Source organism: Thermobia domestica, chromosome 3 (assembly GCF_964235325.1).
Source record: "Thermobia domestica chromosome 3, izTheDome1.hap1.1, whole genome shotgun sequence".
Taxonomy (NCBI): domain Eukaryota; kingdom Metazoa; phylum Arthropoda; class Insecta; order Zygentoma; family Lepismatidae; genus Thermobia; species Thermobia domestica.
In genome coordinates, this window is record NC_137456.1 from 286,221,260 (window position 1) to 286,240,217 (window position 18,958).

Sequence of the window (18,958 nt, forward strand, 5' to 3'; positions counted from 1 at the left end):
GAATGTATCCAACGAAAAAAGTAAACTTTTAATTGGACATGTGTGCAGCTAAAAAGTGAAAGTGAAAGCCACACAAGTGTTACTTTTTAATGAAGAAGCGGAGCCTAATTAAAATTGATCTCCGGAGACTATATAAGTGATGACCAACTCCCAAGCTGCCAGAAGGAGTGGAAGTCTGATGAAGACACAGTTATTGTGTTGAAACTGTTACGTGATACTGTTTTATTTTACGTATCATATAGCCTTGCTCAGTGTGTTATTGTGTATTAGTATTAACAAAGTATACTGTAACAGTACAGAAAATTTGCATTAGCATGAATGGGTTTTAAGTGAAGTACAGAATGAATGCCGTACTTGTACCTTACTCATGCTCACTGTGAGCATCTAACACACCAATGTGTTCTCCACCAATAAGGTTAACTGGAGTAAAACAAAAACAATTTAAATTTAAGAGACATGAGCGACTAATAAAACATGGGGAATATAAGTCTAACATATGTAAGATATAAAACGTTAAGCTGTCCTGCTTGTGAGTGATAAGAAAAGACTTACCCTCACGACAGAATGAGGTTCGACGTGAGCTGCGACGCTCTCTCCTCCTCTGTCTGACTGGATCTCGCCAAGATTTTCCAAAATGACAAGTTTCTATTGTTTTCAAGTGCAACTGGATGTTGCCCTCACTTCGTGGTATTTTCCTAATGAAAATCCAAATTCAGCTCGATGACGGCACAAAGTGGGCTTAGTGCAAGTGCACTAACGATGGCATCTCCCAAGTTGGTCATCGACTGGCAGGACGCTGTTCTCGACGCTGTGACAATGTTGCAGAAAACCAAGAATATTAAACCTGTTGACATGAAGTAAATACAGGACCACATAACATAACATAAATAAATAGCAAGAAATCAAGACGGACGGTAAACAGAAAAGTGACGAGAAAGTACAAGAAACTGAAAGCAAAGGAAGAAGTTGCTGACGAACTAAGTTTATTGTTTTCTAAAGAATTTTACAATCATGCGTCAACTGATGCTTGAGACCATTATTTTTATGAAGAATAATGTCTTTCTGGCGATGGCGAGATTCTGCACAATGTCCTAAGGGGAGATGATATCCTCGGCAAGGGTAATAACCGTAGGTGTCCCAGGCAGCCGGACTTGAGATCGATCCTCTCTCTCTCTGGCAATCAAAGGTATCTAAATAACCCAGCTTATTTAGATATGCAACATTTAATGTTTTTCCCTCTTTCTTCCTTGTTCTTTTCCTGCTACGGAAAGTAACAGTAATACTTTCCCACAAGTTTGTAAGGTGTGTCAGCAACATCTTAACAACATTGATTTCGGTGAGTCTGGTCATAAATCCCCCATTATCTGGTTTTGAATATGTCAATACTTTACTATTTTATTCATTTCCATATAAACAAAATCAAAAATATAAGATGTAAAATAGTAAACAAATTGTGTTTACCAATACGTATAAATTTCTTTGATGAGGATTTGCGGATGAGAAAACTGAACGTTATGAATACATTTTGAGAGTCAATACTTACTTTGTAAATTAATTTATGACACATGGTGCTTACTGAACTCATACAAATATGAATTATATGAGGATAAATCAACATATATGTAAAATTAATTTTATTATTTTTTACCACAAGAGTACAATATTTTGATACCTATCATTTTTCAACAACTTCATCCTTCTTTCGAATGCATCCGGTCCGTAGTTGCACAAACTTTCCAATACCCTCGGCAAAAAGATCTTTTTGGGTGCCCAGCAAGTCACGAATGCATTTCTCCTTTTCTCTGTTGATTGAACTTGAATCGGAGGCCTCCGAGAGAATATTTAAGTCCAATAGGATGGAATGTGGCCTTAATGAAGCATGATCCAACACCTCCAAATACAATGTCTGAAGAGTTTGAGCGGTGTGGGTGCCTTTATACATTACGTGCATTCTCACGTAAAACAAAAACACTTTCTACAATCAACATCAGCGTCCATTACGAATTGCAGGCTTCCACTTGGTTACCAGCATATCACTGAACCATTATCTGTTTATTATTGTCTCGTTTTCCACGTAATATTGCGGTATTGGTCCTTGTGGATCAAAAAACACTGTGAGCTTCACATTGCATGTAGACGGTTGATTCTTAATTTTTTCTTGACGGGAGATCCGGGGTGCTCCTATTTTGTCCTCTGGCATTTATTCTGTTATTCAAAGTGATGGATCCACGACTCATCCGCAGTGATGAATAGCCTGAGAAACGCTTCAACTCAATTAACATAACTCCACAGTAGATGCTAACAGATTATAAATCGGTTTCGCTTATACTCTTCATCGAGGTTTCCGGAACCATCTCGCAGAGACGTTGTGAAAGTTAAGGTATTTATACATAAGGTCATATGGAGAACCATGAATAATCTGCATATGGGTTTCCATTTCATCAACAGTGAGTCTTCTGTTATTCAGAATAAGGGCATTGACTACTTTAATTATATCATTGGTTGTTGCTGTAGCGAGCTCCTACCTGGCTAAGCGGTTAGCGTACCCACTTTTCGAACGGAAGACCCGGGTTCGATTCTCGGCGGAAGCTCATATTCGGAATCCATATTAATCAGTAAGTCCACGTCTCATATAGCGTCGCTGATTAACGGGGCGTTAAACTCAATTCTATTATTAACTGTTGCTGTAGCTGTACGCTCTGCTGCTTCGCCGTCCTTCACAATCGTTCGACCACTTTCGAATTGTACTGTCCAATGGCAAAAACTTCGCTGTAGCATAACATTGTCGTCGTGTTGTGCAGAAAGTCTTCTATAAATTTCCACTCTGGGTACACATTCAGACCATAAAAAACGTATGACATGTGCTGGTTTTCATTGGTGTACACAGAGTGGTGTGCCCGTCTTTACTTCGCAGCAGAGCAAAGCAGGTAGACGTGATAACTCTGCATTCTACTACAGTCGAAGCCACTAGTTACCCTAGTGTCAGGTTATTAAACAATGCCGTAGAGCCAATTTCAAAAGAAGAACTAAAAGAGTTGCATTTATTTGTTGATTAACTCTCTTTTTTTAAGTGAGGGCTCGGTGTCTCAGTGATAGACCAATCTCTTTCAGTGCAAGGTGTCCATAGTTTGATTTCAGTCCATGGAAATTTGTGGTGGGATAAATCGTGTCCATGAATGTTTCTCGGCAATTTCCAGTGTCTCCCAACGACACTACAAACTCTCGATTTATTTAAAAAAAATAATTGTATTTTAACAACCAAGTAAATACATTAGTCTAAACTTCACACGTAGCATATTATATTTTTTTATTTATATCAGTTATTTCAATGAGACTCGACAATCAGTGAGACAAATGTATGAAGCATTTCATTTGGCCTGTTCAAATTTGAACGGTGTACTATGTCTTTTCTCGTTAAAATATAGCAAAAGATAATTGTTTTCTTTATCCATCTTTTAACAAGATAATCTTGCTATTTTAAGAATCGCTTTTCTGCTATCTCTTTATCATATCCAGTTGTACATTAATACAATTCACCACTGGAATAATGTGAACATTTCTTTTTCATTTTTGATACACTATTTCAACTCGAGTGACACCTTTTTCTTATTTTTCAGTGAAATTTTCTCCAGGTCACACAGTGGAAAGGAATCGTTTTTACATGTAATTTGGTCCATTCATTTGTCTTATTTTGGTGTGAGAAATGCCCTACAAAACCTTTTTGGTCTTTTAGAAATATCCTGTACATACATAAGTTCGATCATTTATCTCGAAACGTACTTGAAACATAAAATAAAATGTAAAAATTCGATGATATGTTGTAACGTTATAATAATGACAGAAGGACGTTGTTTGATAAACTGGACAATACAACTGATTTGAAGAATTTCAATTTCAAGAGAATGCAAAGTTGTTCTTTTTAAATCACTACATCAGCTAATTACGTATTTTATATGTATGCAGTAAAAGAAAACTGTATTCCGTCTATTAATAAATATCACTTCTAATTATAAAATTGCTTTGCTCTAAATGTATCCTAATGTGGTATTACCAAAGATATATAAAGTCCTTCGAAAGATATATAAAAATGTTAGTAGAATTTCATATACTACGTCAGATGATGTAACTGCACATCATTATTTTAATAAATTATGATTTCGTATTATTCATGACATTACAGTACATATTTTAGTAGTTCTAATTTCAACAAATTTCTCTAATTACATGATTTGAGCAGTGTTTTAACAATGTTCGTCATGTCTACTTAATGTGTTGAGAGAAGAAAAACGGAGAAAACTTTATTATGATCTCTATGTTTAGTAGAAACCATCTATGTAATTGCATGTAATAATTATCCAAGCAACACATCTTTTGAACAATAAGATGTTCATTACTACGTAACTACATTTCAAATTATCAGAAGTGAGTCATGAGCATATAATTGTCATAGTATTCGACGTAATGGAACGTCCTATGTGCATTGACAAAGTCGTCTCAGTGGGGTCATTATTACTGTAGAAACTACTAAAATTCGGACGCTTGAAATATTGTAGTTTCCTCAGATAGTAATACTAAAGAACAATTGAAGTATTCTAAGTTCTATTTAAGATGTTGGTTAGAAATACGTAACAAATTTCCATAATGTAATTTATATAGATCCACATTTATTTTGAAATAGTATGAAACAATTATTTATTAAGCCCGTTCTTATTCAAGAACATATATAAAGTTAAGTATTATTATAAAGTAAACCAAGAAAGTTGTGTCGCTTTTTCACCCACCACATTCGAACATCTATATGTCATCTAAAACATACCCGGATGATCAAAAATAGTCCCCATCAGCATCGACGAACATCTGCTACCTGTGGAAGTCTATGAATTTCACCGCCGTAAAACTTTGTGGGTTTGAAGCGATGAAGGTATCAAGTTCATTTTGCATTTCTACCCGGGATTTCAACTAGAATCCTCTAACGTGCTAGTCCAAGGAATGAAACAGGTGATAACCGGATGGTGCAATGTGTGGGTACTATTGAGAATGAAATGGCGTTTCTCACCTAATGCGTAGAATGATGTCACCGAACATCCGAGAACGTGGGACTTGGCGTTGTCCTGTAACACTTAGACAGGACTCCGTTGCGATTCAGAAGTCCTTGGTCCAGAATTTTCATCTTTCTTCAACACGGCTAAACTGCTGAAAGGAAACAGTTGCATTGATGCTATGATCAGCTAATAGCACTTCCCGATTCACGATGCTGCGAGCAGTCCACCAAACACAGGAGGACCTTTTCCTGACGCCGTAGTGCTGGTTTCTGCTGTTTTGGAACCGGTTCATTGGATTCTCGCCAATGATGATGGCGCCGTGGAGCATCGCACGGAACCCACTTCACATCATATTTTTACATCCTCTCAAGAAAGAGCTCCTTCCTCACACGAGACAGCAAATAAACACACATTTGTTTGCTTGCGTTGCCCTCTGGCCCGGAGTCAAATCATGTGGGACCCATCGACCCAACTTGTGATGTTTCCCAAGTTGATGGAGGTGCTGCTGAATGGTTTCACCAATGACAGTGAATTGTAGTCCCAGTTCTTCACATGACTGGCCATTGTTATCTCATCATCATCATAGATATTTGGCTTTATTGTCAGGTCACTTCCGCAGCTGAGAAGCTTCCATACTCCACGGTCCCCCGCTAACCTCTTCGTCTTCGCGTATGATCTTTCTGTTTCAATATCATCCATTAATTGTTGTCTCCTTTGCTCCCCTCTTTCCCGCCATCATACCCTCTAGGGCGTCCCTCATGATACAATCTCTTCTTAGGTAATGTCCTAACCAGTTTCTCTTCCTCTTCCTAATTATATCTAAAAGTGTTCTTTTCTCACCCACCATTTCTAGCTCTCTCTCATTCGTTTTCCGCTCGACTCAACTAATTATTTCTATTCTTCTCTACACCCACATTTCGAAAGCTTCCAGTCGATTTTCGTCACCTTTACGTAATGTCCAATTGTCTCAATTGCTGCCTAAGGATCATCATTTTGCAAATGTGTTGGTCTAGCTGCACGTGGTGCGTCTTGGAGTGCTTCGTCACAATCATTAAAATTGCTAAACCACCACTACATTGTCGTGTAGTCACGACACGCTCACCAAAAACTTGACATATCTTCCGTCGCTGCAGTAGTATTTGACCCCAGTTTGAACTCGTAGAGCAGCTGTCTTTTATGACGCTCTGTGGAGGTCTCATACTAACTCTGTCCTTACGCAACTTTACAACGATAAATCAGGGACATTGGTTCTTTATTACTGAGCCACATTAAATAATACTGACATTTCGTTTCTATTTGATTCCATTTATTTATATATTATTTATTTATTATTTTATTTATTTGGTTGCCTGTCAACCGGATATTGCTATTCTCATTATTTAACATATGAATATCCTTTATCGACAATTATATTATTCTTAACTAACTTCTTCTTCGAAATAACCTGGGTTAGTACATATAAAGAAATACTCATTGCCCCAAAAATATAAGTATATACAACGTATCGTTGTATATAATGACGCACGAACGGACTTTTCTTTTTATTCATTAACTTTCATAAAAAGGAAAAGAATTCTGGACCGTTTATATACATGTGAATCATTCGAGTTTTCAAATGCACCTCGCATATTAAAAAAATACAATCATATAATTATATATATATATATATATATATATATATATATATATATATATATATATATATATATATTTAATTCTATAACAATATCATTATCATATTTATTTATCATATTTATTTTAAACATTTTTATCATCTTCATATATTTATACGTTTCATCGACGATGAGGCGCATTCGAAATTAGATTACGAAGTTATTTAAGTCCTTTTTCGGGTCCATTAAATGCGTTTACGAGTTGTTTGATTCCTTTTCGGGGCCATTACACGCTTTGTTACAATCTAACAATTACTTACTTGGGTATCATGAAGAAGGCTTTGAAAAAAATGTATGTGATATTCTTATAGTTGTTCTTTGAACACCAAAATGATCACATATAACATATAATTAAACAAAATATAAATTGAGATAGAATTATCGATAATAATCAGGACATAGCATATTAATTAACGTCTTATTAACATCATGACATGAATAAGAAAATTGATGTTATATGTTGGCAATCATAAGAAAAACACATAAATAGTATGGAACTTTTGAAAAACTCAAGATTAAATAACATAAAGTAAAACCGAGAAATCATAATGATAGTTGAAGCAAAATCAATTGAGTACGGTCCCTTCAGACGCCGTAACCGCAATCTAAGTTATATGTCCAACAAGTTCCTTATAGGAAACAAAACTGACTAAATTCGATATATATCTTAACATTACAAAGATGCTTTTAAATATACTTCAATAACAGAACAAGTATAATGTAATTGATAATACAAATATCAAAGAAAACACATAGCATTAAGGCACTTGGTCAAATTAAGAATCAATTTGATATGTCTTTTCAGACGTCCCTACATTAAGTTATGTTACATGTCATTGGTCGAAATTGTTTGGGTTGCATCGAAAGTCACAAAGCGGAATACAGCCTTGCGTGTTATTTACATCCGAAGTTCTACGTTTCTTATTGTTATTATCGTAGTTCCTGCCATCTGCGCAGCGTTTCTGACAAATCGTATTATTTCTGCTGCAATTAGGTTGCGTCCTGATACCGACAAAATTAGATTCGGATACACAATCTCTACCACTAGGGTTAGGTTTGGTTACTTTACCGGTAAAATTAGGTTTAGTTCTTCTTCGTTTTACTGGTGTCAAGGTATCGTGACTTTTATTTAACACATTCCGGCACATTGGGATCACTCTTCAATTGCACATGAATACATCTAACAAGGGAATGAAGGGAGAATTGATATCGAGTTGGAACGTTGTGCATACATCAATCGAAAGCACTAATGATGGTGATTAAGAATCTGTAATAAAAAGGTTCCACATAAATGTATTGAAGGAGTTATGTCGAGTTGTCTTTTTTCACATTTTGCGAGATTTTGTTGTTTTGAAATTAGTTAAGAAGGTGAAAACAAAACGATGACCTCAACTCACAAAGCTTGCTACCTTCTAAAGCTAATCATCTATGTGACATGCATAGTGAGAAAGCATCATAACCCATATTGCAGGCATAATAAAGTCCTTGCGTGGTACTGCCATCTATGCGGTAAAGTGCGCAACAACTTCGATTCTCCCATGCCTAGCTTCGGACTGTAAACACACGCGAACAGTTGTCAGTGTGCTCTCGCCGAGGTAACAAGGTGCTTGTTTTGATGTGTACTCAAATGTTGTTCATTTGTTACGTCAAGATGCAAAATGCCGCAAATGAATATTGCCAACGTCTTGGAAATTGTAACTGAACAAGTCAGCGACTATATTCAGCGGAATCGGATCAAATCTACTGAACAAACGTCAAGTGAAATTGACTTCGCATCCGCCATTAGTGACATGATTATTGAAGGCTGTGAAAAAGGCGATGTCATTTCAGAAACTTTGGTTTTAAAAGACTTTCTCGTGATTGACGGTGATACACCAGTGGCACATTTACATACATCACGAAGGAGCTGTTCGTTTTTCGATAAAGACCATGATTATGAACCATCGACATCAGCAGGTCGTCCGAAAAATTCAGACAATCGGAAATATACAGACGACGAGATGAGGATGGTTCTTGATTGTGCATGGACACCGCGAGGCAAATGCAGAAAAGTCATTGCCATCCGTAAGAAATAATCTTGGGCACCAGACTGACATGCGAAAAGGCAATTCGCATCTGGTGGCAATAGAGAATTGAACCTGAAGCAAATAAGCGACGACACGTTTGCCTATTTCAACGCAACTGCTGCGGCTGGGTATCCAATTCACGACGACGACATACAAATCTGGGCGATGAAAAATGCAGCCAAACTTGATTTCGCTCATTCGTTCGATGCTTCGTCTTGGTGGGTACATCAGTTTAAAAAAGCCCGTGGAATTACCAGCTGCCGAATCACGAGTCGCGTGACGAAGCCCTGCTCGAAGATCAGGAGCTTTTGAAAACGGAAGCAGACGAATTTGCGACCCGCAACAGCAACACAATCAATGAAAAACGTATCGCTGCCGCAAACGTTTTGAACGCCGATCAGAGTGGTGTTCAATATGAAATGACAGGAAATCGCACGCTGGCGTTCAAAGGACAAGACAGAGTTGAAAAAGTTGTGCAGTCAACAAATGCTACAACCCACTCTTTCACTATGTTGCCAATAGTTGCGATGAGCGGAGTTGTTCATGACAAAATGATAGTAACTCTCCAAGAGTCCAGCGGAAAATTTGGGTCAATGGTGTGGGAAACAATGACATTAACAATAGTGTTTGTGTATCTTCGATGTCTCACTCATTGATTTTATGACGTTAATTTATAAAGTGGATTAATTTATAATTCGTGAAGATACCTCTTACTTAAACCAAATTCTCCTAATGGAATTCAGGATCAAGTGGAGAGATAAGTCTTTAACATTTGAGTCTTTCGCACACTAATCTACAAGAGAAACAACTTCGGGGTTAATTCTCAATCATATAATTGTTTGTGGTTTCTAACTTTGTACAAACAAAAGTTTTTAGTGATTGGATTTTACAAAAAAAGCGTCTATAGGCTTTCAAATACATGTTTAGGGTTAACTTTTAAGGTAGGTGAAGAACGAGATCCACTTTAACGTTGGAAATTCCTCGGTATACATCACAGTGTGTTTTAGAAAATCTTTTCAAGGATATTAAAGTGAAATTTAATTACCGTTAAAACAAAAATCATAATACAAACAGTATCTTTTTCAATGCCTGGTATACCATTTAGAATTTCCTACTAAGACTTACAGTGCTAACATATTTCATTAGTAGTGTTTGTTCTGTATCATTTTCAATCATTTACACTAAAAAAGCAATAATCGGTTTTGCACAACACTATCCAACATTCCTGCATCATGTGTTTCTTTTCTGCAATACATTTTTTTTATCACTTCCATTTTTGGCTCACGTGCATAACGCAGCATATCTCCCAGAACCACATTTGCAATGAAGATTATTACTTTGTAAAATCAATTTTATGAAGCGAGAACATGTAATATAAGTCTCTAATTTCATAATATAGTGTGTAATTTCCAAATTCAACTTTCCGCGTTTATGTTCTTAATTGATAATTTTCTGGGTATTGGCCAAATTACTTCTACATGATATGTTTCAAAAAATGAAGGGGGTGATCCTATCAATATTCACTCTTCTTCCAAAATCCTAACTATGAAATTGTACGAACATTACTTTTCACTTACATGATGCTCTTAGTTCTTTTATTGTGTATGTGTTCATGTTTATTTTTCTTTTTGTATAATTTCTAATGTAGTTTTCTTTCTATATAATTTCTAAGGAACATCCTTTTATTTGTTCTAGTTTTTCCATTCGTCCAAATATCAAAATAATATCTAATAACGCCGAACTGTCTAGAAAATATATTTCTGTCCAATCAATTTCATGGCTGGGCTGAAATAGCAAGACCAAGAAGATCTACCAGTGAAAAGTAAGTGCATTAAGAATGGCAATTTTTAAATTATATTTTGATATAATATTTCCAGTTGTAAATTAAACTGAGTATGTATATTATGATGACATAAATTTAGATTATTTCCTTCATATTATTGTCCCTAATTTCAATTTATACCAGTGCAGGTATAAATGTGTATGTTAATGATAATTTGCCACTTACCACAAAACACAAATTATCACCTATGTTGTAGCCTACCACAGACAACTATAATAGGTACAGTTTTTGTACTAACGATTACAACAATAACTATTGTAGAATAAAACTGTTGAATTTTCACTGATAGTCTAAAATTATATGTCGTTTAAGCTCGGATATAGGCTTCTAAATATACATATTAAGTAAATATAACACTGGTATCTCGGATGGTTAATTGTCGACCCAATTTATAATTTAACCATTGCTTATAATTAACAATTGACTAAAAGCAGGATGATGCTTTGAGTTTCATTCACTTAATTATAAATACACAATGCATTAAAATTACTTTGATTTCTTGATTAGTGTCGGAAAGATTTATATTTTTCTAGAACCATTTTCGAGACATTCTTCACCTAATATATAAAACAGATTACACCCAATTTTATTTGAACATGAGGATTCGGAATACTAGTGGATCGTCAGATCTATTCTTTATCTAGTAGTAGACACGTCCTCTCAGTTGTACTTACTCTATCTACCCTTCCTACATTAAACTCAAGGTGCAAAAATTTTTGCAATATTGTCTACTATACTTCACACTCAGCAGATATCAATTTGATTTTGTTAATTATGTAATTTGTTCCATTTAGTGCATGGATCATAGTTGTATATGAAATCTACTTTGAATAACTAGAAATTATTGAATCTATTCGTGAAATTGATATGTTTGGGTCGGGTACTGGATATGACAATTGCGATGCTGACGAAAAACATTAATGTTAATATTCCGTAATATACATTTGTGTACAATCTGAATATAAGATTACCATTTTTAATGGCTTGTGATCAGACAATTGTGAAATATTGTTCGATAGGAATACAATATCAGTGAAATAGATTCAAGAGATTGGTACTCTACTATGATTTGATTTGAAATTCGCAGAAGAGAAAGGTGCAAGCTTATAAATGTATTTATTTTATCAGAGCTGTAGAAGAATTTCATTTCAAACAGTAAAATTCGCTGAGCTAGTTAGTTAGGATGTATATACGAGGGTTGGGGCAAAAGTCATGGCAACTATTATTTTTCTTGCAGATATGTGAGCGGATCACAAACTTCTACGTGCTGTGTGGAAGTTCTGCAGGCATAGTGTGTATGCAGAACAACAGATGGCTTTGTGATAGCTGGTTGTAGCACAGCGAGGGCTGTGAAATCAGTCAGTTGGTGAGTGTCGTGCGAGATGGAAGTAACCTGTGTTGAGCAGCGCGCTTACATCAAAATAGCCGTTCTCCGAGGGAGAAATGCGATGGGATGTCACAGTGAATTCGTGGAAGCCCTTGGGAATAATGCCCTACCATACTGGACAGTAGCACGGTGGGTAGGAAAGTTTCAACAACGACGTATGTCAACCAGTGATGAGCAATGTTCGGGAGAATTGGAGCACCCACCGTACTCTCCTGACATTTCGCCCTGTGACTTTGATCTCATTCGAAAGATTAAGGTACCACGTGGTGCAAACGGTTTGCAAACGCGAGGACATTGTTAATGCTGTGCACGAACAGATGACCCGATCCACACATCGTGCGGCAAATGCTGAGACGGATGGTATTCAGCGCCTCCCACATCGTTGGCAGCGTGTGGTGCAAGTAGCAGGGGTAGTAGGGGACTACTTTGAGGGTCTTTAGGCCCAGGTTTGTCATGTCAACTGTATGCGTACTATGTCTTCATTCTTTTGCACCGTGAAGGCCATATTACCCTGTATACTACCGTAATAAATTAGTGTGTTACGATATTTCAGTGCTATTCACTGTCCACACATGTAGTTTACACCTTGTCCTTTCGTCTGTATATATCACATTTTCCAACCGGACTGGTATCTTCAAGAAAAAAAACTAGTTGCCATGACTTTTGCCCCAACCCTCGTATTTTTCAACTAATATTATTTCCATCAAAGTGAAGATGCTAATATAGGCAATCTAGAGCACAGAAATCAGCAAGGTATGAAGGAATGTATTAGAGGGACGTATATAATGACACATATAATATCAACAAACATCTGTTGTTTTTCAGGAAAGACTCTTCGGATTTATTTTAAGAGACTTGAAAACCATGACAAAAGATATCGATACTTCAATAGAAAAATGGTTGTGGTATGATATTCTGAAATCCCATTCACTAGTTTATCACTATCTGAAACTATACACAAAAAATGTACCATTCCTGATGATACTCTTAAACTTATGACAGCAACCTGGGGTCCGTGCGGACCCCAGGCTTCATTGTATTCATATATTTTCTCTGTTTGTTTCATGTTGCTGTCTGCGACTTACAAGTAGACCTCACCACTTCGCCGTTGCGTTAACAAAAGTAAACAACTACTGCCCTAATATAGGGTTGAATATAAGACACTGACAAAAATTTTAGCTGCTAATGAGCACTAGAAATATATGAAAAACGAAATAGAAACATGAATGTGGGAAAGCCAAGTACAATATAATTTGATAGTTGCAAGACCGATATTTTTTCGAAATAGATAGAGAAACAATAGTTATGACTTCAACTATGTAAATCGAATTAGGAGGGATATTTTTGTGGCATTCCAGATCATGGCCGCCATCTTGAAATCCGCCATATTGGATCGACGTCAACTTTTTCAAATGGAAAGAGGGCCATGTGAGGTATCAAATAACAATATTTTTTTCCACCCAAGCTCATACACTAATTAGTGTGTCCATATCTAGAACGGTTTACAACTTATAGTTCTTTGAATGTTGAAAAATTCGTTGTTTGTAGCAGATAACAGATAACTACAGTCACAATGAACGTAGCCCCAGAGATAGCATTTTTACTGGACAAAATTACGGCAATGCAAGAAATGCAAGTTCTCAGCATTCATAAAGTGGTTTTGACCTCGCCACTTCGTGTGTGCGTTTGTAAATTCAAACTGTAACTATAAGGATTTGGGGCAGCATGATGAAGATAATAGCAATATAGGTTGCCAATGACATTTCCGGTCGTAGCAGCTACGGTATAAGGTAGGAGCTTATCTGTACCGTGTATCATTCAACAGCGACAAACTCTTTGTAAGGAGACAAGTGCAGAAAATATATTATTCCCACTGTCAGTTCTATTCGTGAACCTGGAAGTGTTTGAGAAATAGTTATTTCGTTTATTCCATTGTGCCTCTAATTCTGTAAGGTGCGTGTGTGTTAGGGAGAGAGTGTGCAGGCAACTGCTTATAGTTACAGTACGTGCAGTTTATCCACGCACATGAAGTAGTTTTCCAAACGGTATCAGACAGTGATCTTCAGCGAATGGCATGCCACGTTGCGCGTGATATTCAGTATGAACAGTTTAAAGCCTCGGAAGCCTGACTACTGAACTTCAAACGACATTATAATATCGGGCTACGGAAGGTTACAACCTTTAAACCAAGACTTTAACATGAGCGCCAGCCACACTTAACGCAGACTGCTAAATAGTACGTTCACAGCATCAAACAGACGTTGCGTAATTTTGAGTTTAAGTAATGCTGACCAAAATGGTTTTCAATTTGAAATGCAACGCCCCAGAACTTTGGATATAAAAGGCGAAAAGGAAATTGAGGCTCTAGCAATAAGTGTAAATGCTAGACACATTCCTACATAATCATGCCTTTTATTAATTTAAATGGAGATTTAGTTGGTAAACTGTCCATTGTTCTCCAGGAAAAGAACGGAATAGTGCCTGTAACATTGCAGACTGGATTTAATAGGTTAGTGCAGAGACTTGGCAATACATCTGGCATCAACATCTGGTAAAATGGGGTTACATGAATTGCGAGAATGGTATGTGAATTACTATTGGCCGAATACAGGGAGCAGGAATTCACTTATGCTGGATAGCTGAGAATTATTTAATAATGAAGAGGTGCGAAGTACAATAGCTCCACCTGGGAAATCAGTGAAAATGCGACAAATTCCAAAAGGTACCACAGGCATATTTGAACCTTTGATTGTATTTTTTTAGACATTTATACAAAACATAGGCGTACCATTTGTGATTATGCAATAAAGGACAAACATTTCCATTCAAAACTGCATGACAGAGATAATATTGCCACTCTGCATTCCCTTGTGTACAATCAATTTCACTCTCCTCGCTTCGCGGGAATGATTCAATTAGCATTTTGTAAATCAGTATATATTGGTGAGCCGATCGAATAGTCCGAGGTGCCGAAGAAGCACGCTTTCAATATTCCCGGCATAAACTTTTGTGATATTTGTGACGCTTCATTTTTATTAGGTGCTCATTGTGCTCTGCAGAATTCTGTTATGACAATTTTATGAATGCTGAGGACTTGCATTTCTTGCATTGCCGTAATTTTGTCCAGTAAGAATGCTGTCTCTGGAGCTATGCCCATTGTCACTGTAGTTGTCTGTTATCTGCTACAAACAACGATTTTTTCAACATTCAAAGAACTATAAGTTGTAAACCGTTCTAGATATGGATAAACTAATTAGTGTATGAGATTGGGTGGAAAAAATCATTGTTGTTTGATACCTCACATGGTCCTCTTTCTATTAGAAAAAAGTTGACGTCGATCCAATATGGCGGATTTCAAGATGGCGGCCATGATCTGGAATGCAATAAAAACATCTCTCCTAACTCGATTTACACAGTTGAAGTCATAACTATTCCTCCATCTATTTCGAAAAAATATTGGTCTTGCAACTATCAAATTATATTTATTTGGCTTTCCCAAATTTCATGTTCCTATTTCGATTTCCCATATTTCTAGTGCTCATTAGCAGCTAAAATTTTTGTCAATATCTTATATTCAACCCTACTCTAGGATAGTAATTGTTTCCCTTCGCTAACGCAACGGCGAAGTGGTGAGGTCTACTTGTTAGGATATCTCTTTTTAAGTAGTTTTCAATTCACCCATAACAATTTACTTGTTGTACGCTTTTGTATTTAGAAATTATTAGAATATTTAAGAACCAAAACCTATTTAGCTCACCTGTGGTCCTTATGGACCCCATGGTTTTCCATGCTTCCATATGCGCAGACAGATAAATAAAGCTTGCTAGTTGGTAGTTCTTAACAATGACAACCTAAATAAAAGTAAATATTTATTCCTCTTATAATGAGTTGTGTTCTTTTAAAAATTGTCAGAAGATAGCAGCACGATCTTTCTGTTATTATTGTATTACAATTTGGATATATCTATATTTGGATGTTACTAGACACATATTTTTGAAACAAATAAATTCTTTTTAACAATAAATGTACTTTCTGAATAACATTTGGGAGAAAATTCTTCAATTTTATGAGTATTTCAAAGTTGCCGGAGTATATTACTAGTCAAGCATACACAACGATGCGTTTCAGGTAAAAATTACATTAAGAAGTTCTCTTATTTAGTTGCAGTGTCTCGTCTAGGACTGCCTAAAGAAAGCGTTATGCGCATGTTAGAAGTTAAAGTAACTGATAACGAGAAATCTGAGGTTGAATTGGACGACAGTCATTGCAAGTATGAATGCGAATTGTCTGGGGAAGGGAAAGGAGACCAAACTACCGGTAGTTCCAATGAACGTAACGTGAACATGTTTTCTAATTATAATTCTCCGCAACGTTCTAGCCGATTTTTAGACATGTCAACAGAGCACGGAACAAAGACTACAGAATTTACAGCTCCACGTGAAAGAAAGTCAAGTACACAGGACCCGCCAGAACACAGACGTTGGCAGAAAATGTCGTTAAGGAATCAAGTGGCTTAAAAAAAGCAGAGATGCAGCGTAGAGCGTATTCAGAATGAACAACGTGCGTTCCAAGTTTTCAAATTCCAGAATTAGCAAGCAAATCTAATTGTGCAGGAAACAGAATCGCGAATCTATGTTCAGAAAGTAAAGGAGAAAACTGAGAAAACGACGAAACTGAAATATATGCGTTCATAGACTTCATTATTTTGACCAAATTGCCAAAATCGGCAGAAGAAGGCTTGAATGAATTGTGGCCAAATGAAAATGGACGTCCAATATTCCAAGCAACGACGTCGCTGTTTCGTTTCAACTGTCTCCTTACCTTTTGTAGATTTCATAACATTCAAACTAGTCAAAAGAAACTGGAAACAGACAAGATATCGGCATTCCGTGAACTCTGGGAAATATTCGTTGTGAATTTCCATAACTTATACATATCTGAAAATGTCTAAAGTGTGGATCAGTAACTGGTATCTACATGTGGAAGTTTTTTTGTGTATGTGTTTACGTTTCAAGAATGCCTAGAAAATACGGTATAAAAGTTAGTGAGTGTGCAATTCTGAAACATCATATTCATTCAGAGACAATATAAAATATATGTTTGTCAGCACGTACGGCATGAACGAGGCAATGTAAATGACCTGGTGAAGTAACTTATAAAGCCATGGTTAGATAAAAGTGAAATATAACTATGAATATTTATTTCACTAGCATCGAGCTCGCCGAGAGTTGCGACTTCAGATACGAACAGTTGTTGGTACACTGAAAAGGTGCAAAAGGGATATCGATAGGGAATGGTTGAAACCCGTGAGCGATCAGAAAATACGTAGAAATAAAAATGTAGTATATAGAAAATTTCAGTAGAATGTATCGTAGTACACAATACATATATATACTGTGTATATTTATACCTTATTATAGTATTAAAAACTAAGGAACTGTATTTAACAATATAACAAAAATTAAACCTAATAAAAATGCCTCCTAACAACGTTACTGATTGGGGTCCGCATAGACTCCAGGTTGGCATTAACGTAATCTTTGAAGGTTGGTGTCATAAGGTTAATAAGATTAGGAAACAAATATTACGGTTTGGCAAGAAAGATCAAGAAGAGTTGTGTAATAGAGTTATACTTAAAACTTAACCTTGCAACCATGACAGTATATATGTACAAACTCCGGGAGGTGATTCGTGATATCGAAAGAAGACAAAAAGTACTGTTCCATATTGGCGACTTCCGCGTCATGTACGCTATGCACATCTTTCAATTTTATACATTTTATCAGAAGTAAATACAGAGTAGAAATTGTAGATCAAATTGCAAGGTCTCAAATTACTGTGAGAACATGTTTCCGTCGCTGGTCTGAACACACATTATCAAATGTACACAATGTTTCCGACAATTATTGGTTATTTTATACATCTGTTACAACTAACGATGTTGCACGTAATGAATTTTGTACTACAGGACGGAGAATAGCTTAAGGAGAAATACATTGAAATATTTGCTGCTAATGCACTAGACTCATAATTACTGTTCCAGCACTAGACGTTAGAAGATCTGAGCAATACCAGTTAAAGCAAAATTTCAGAGGAATAAACTAGGTAATATTGTTATGACTGTAAATAAAATTTACACAGTAAATACCTTATGCGTTTTGGTTGTGACACGAAAGAATAACGGATGCAAACAAGGACATAAAAATGTCATGCTTGTCAAACATATGCATACTAGTGTATTTGTGGTTCTCAATTGATTCTCTAGTTTGTATAATTATCTCAGTCTGTCAATGTTTGTGCTTTTCAATACATTTTTTTCTAATTGGGTCGTTCTAAGTTAACCCGCCACTTTCATTACTGAAAATCGTGAAAAATTAAAGTTATTGTACGTACAAGACTGAAACTTTGTCTTATATTAGCTTATGATTCAAAGAAATAAGTGCACTATATGATTTCATGAAATATCTCGTACGTTGCTCGGGTATACGCACGTCTTTGTGTGCTTGTTTTGAAAAGTGTAACGGAGGTCACACTTTTATTATCGAATTAATTTCCAATCAAAAAATGGATTATAATTGTGATCTATTTTTGTCAATATTATTGATTTGTTTTGAGCATTTAATTCAAATTTATAATATATAATTTGATGTAGATTGTCAATAAAATGTAAAAATTCATTGTTTTCTTTTAGAAAAAGAGGAATTTAATAGTGAATTAGATTACTTACTGCTGTTAATATCGTTGCTAGTGGACCGATTGCATTTTTTACAGTAAATCTTTGCAAACCAATTAACTAAAACAGTTGAACATGATTAGAAATGTAAAAGCACAATTTATATTAATTATATTTCTTGTGTGACCTCCCGTTACAACGTGACCGCTGTTACAATGCTTGTGACATCATGTTACTTACCTGTGACCGTTGTTACTTCGACAGTGGCATTGAT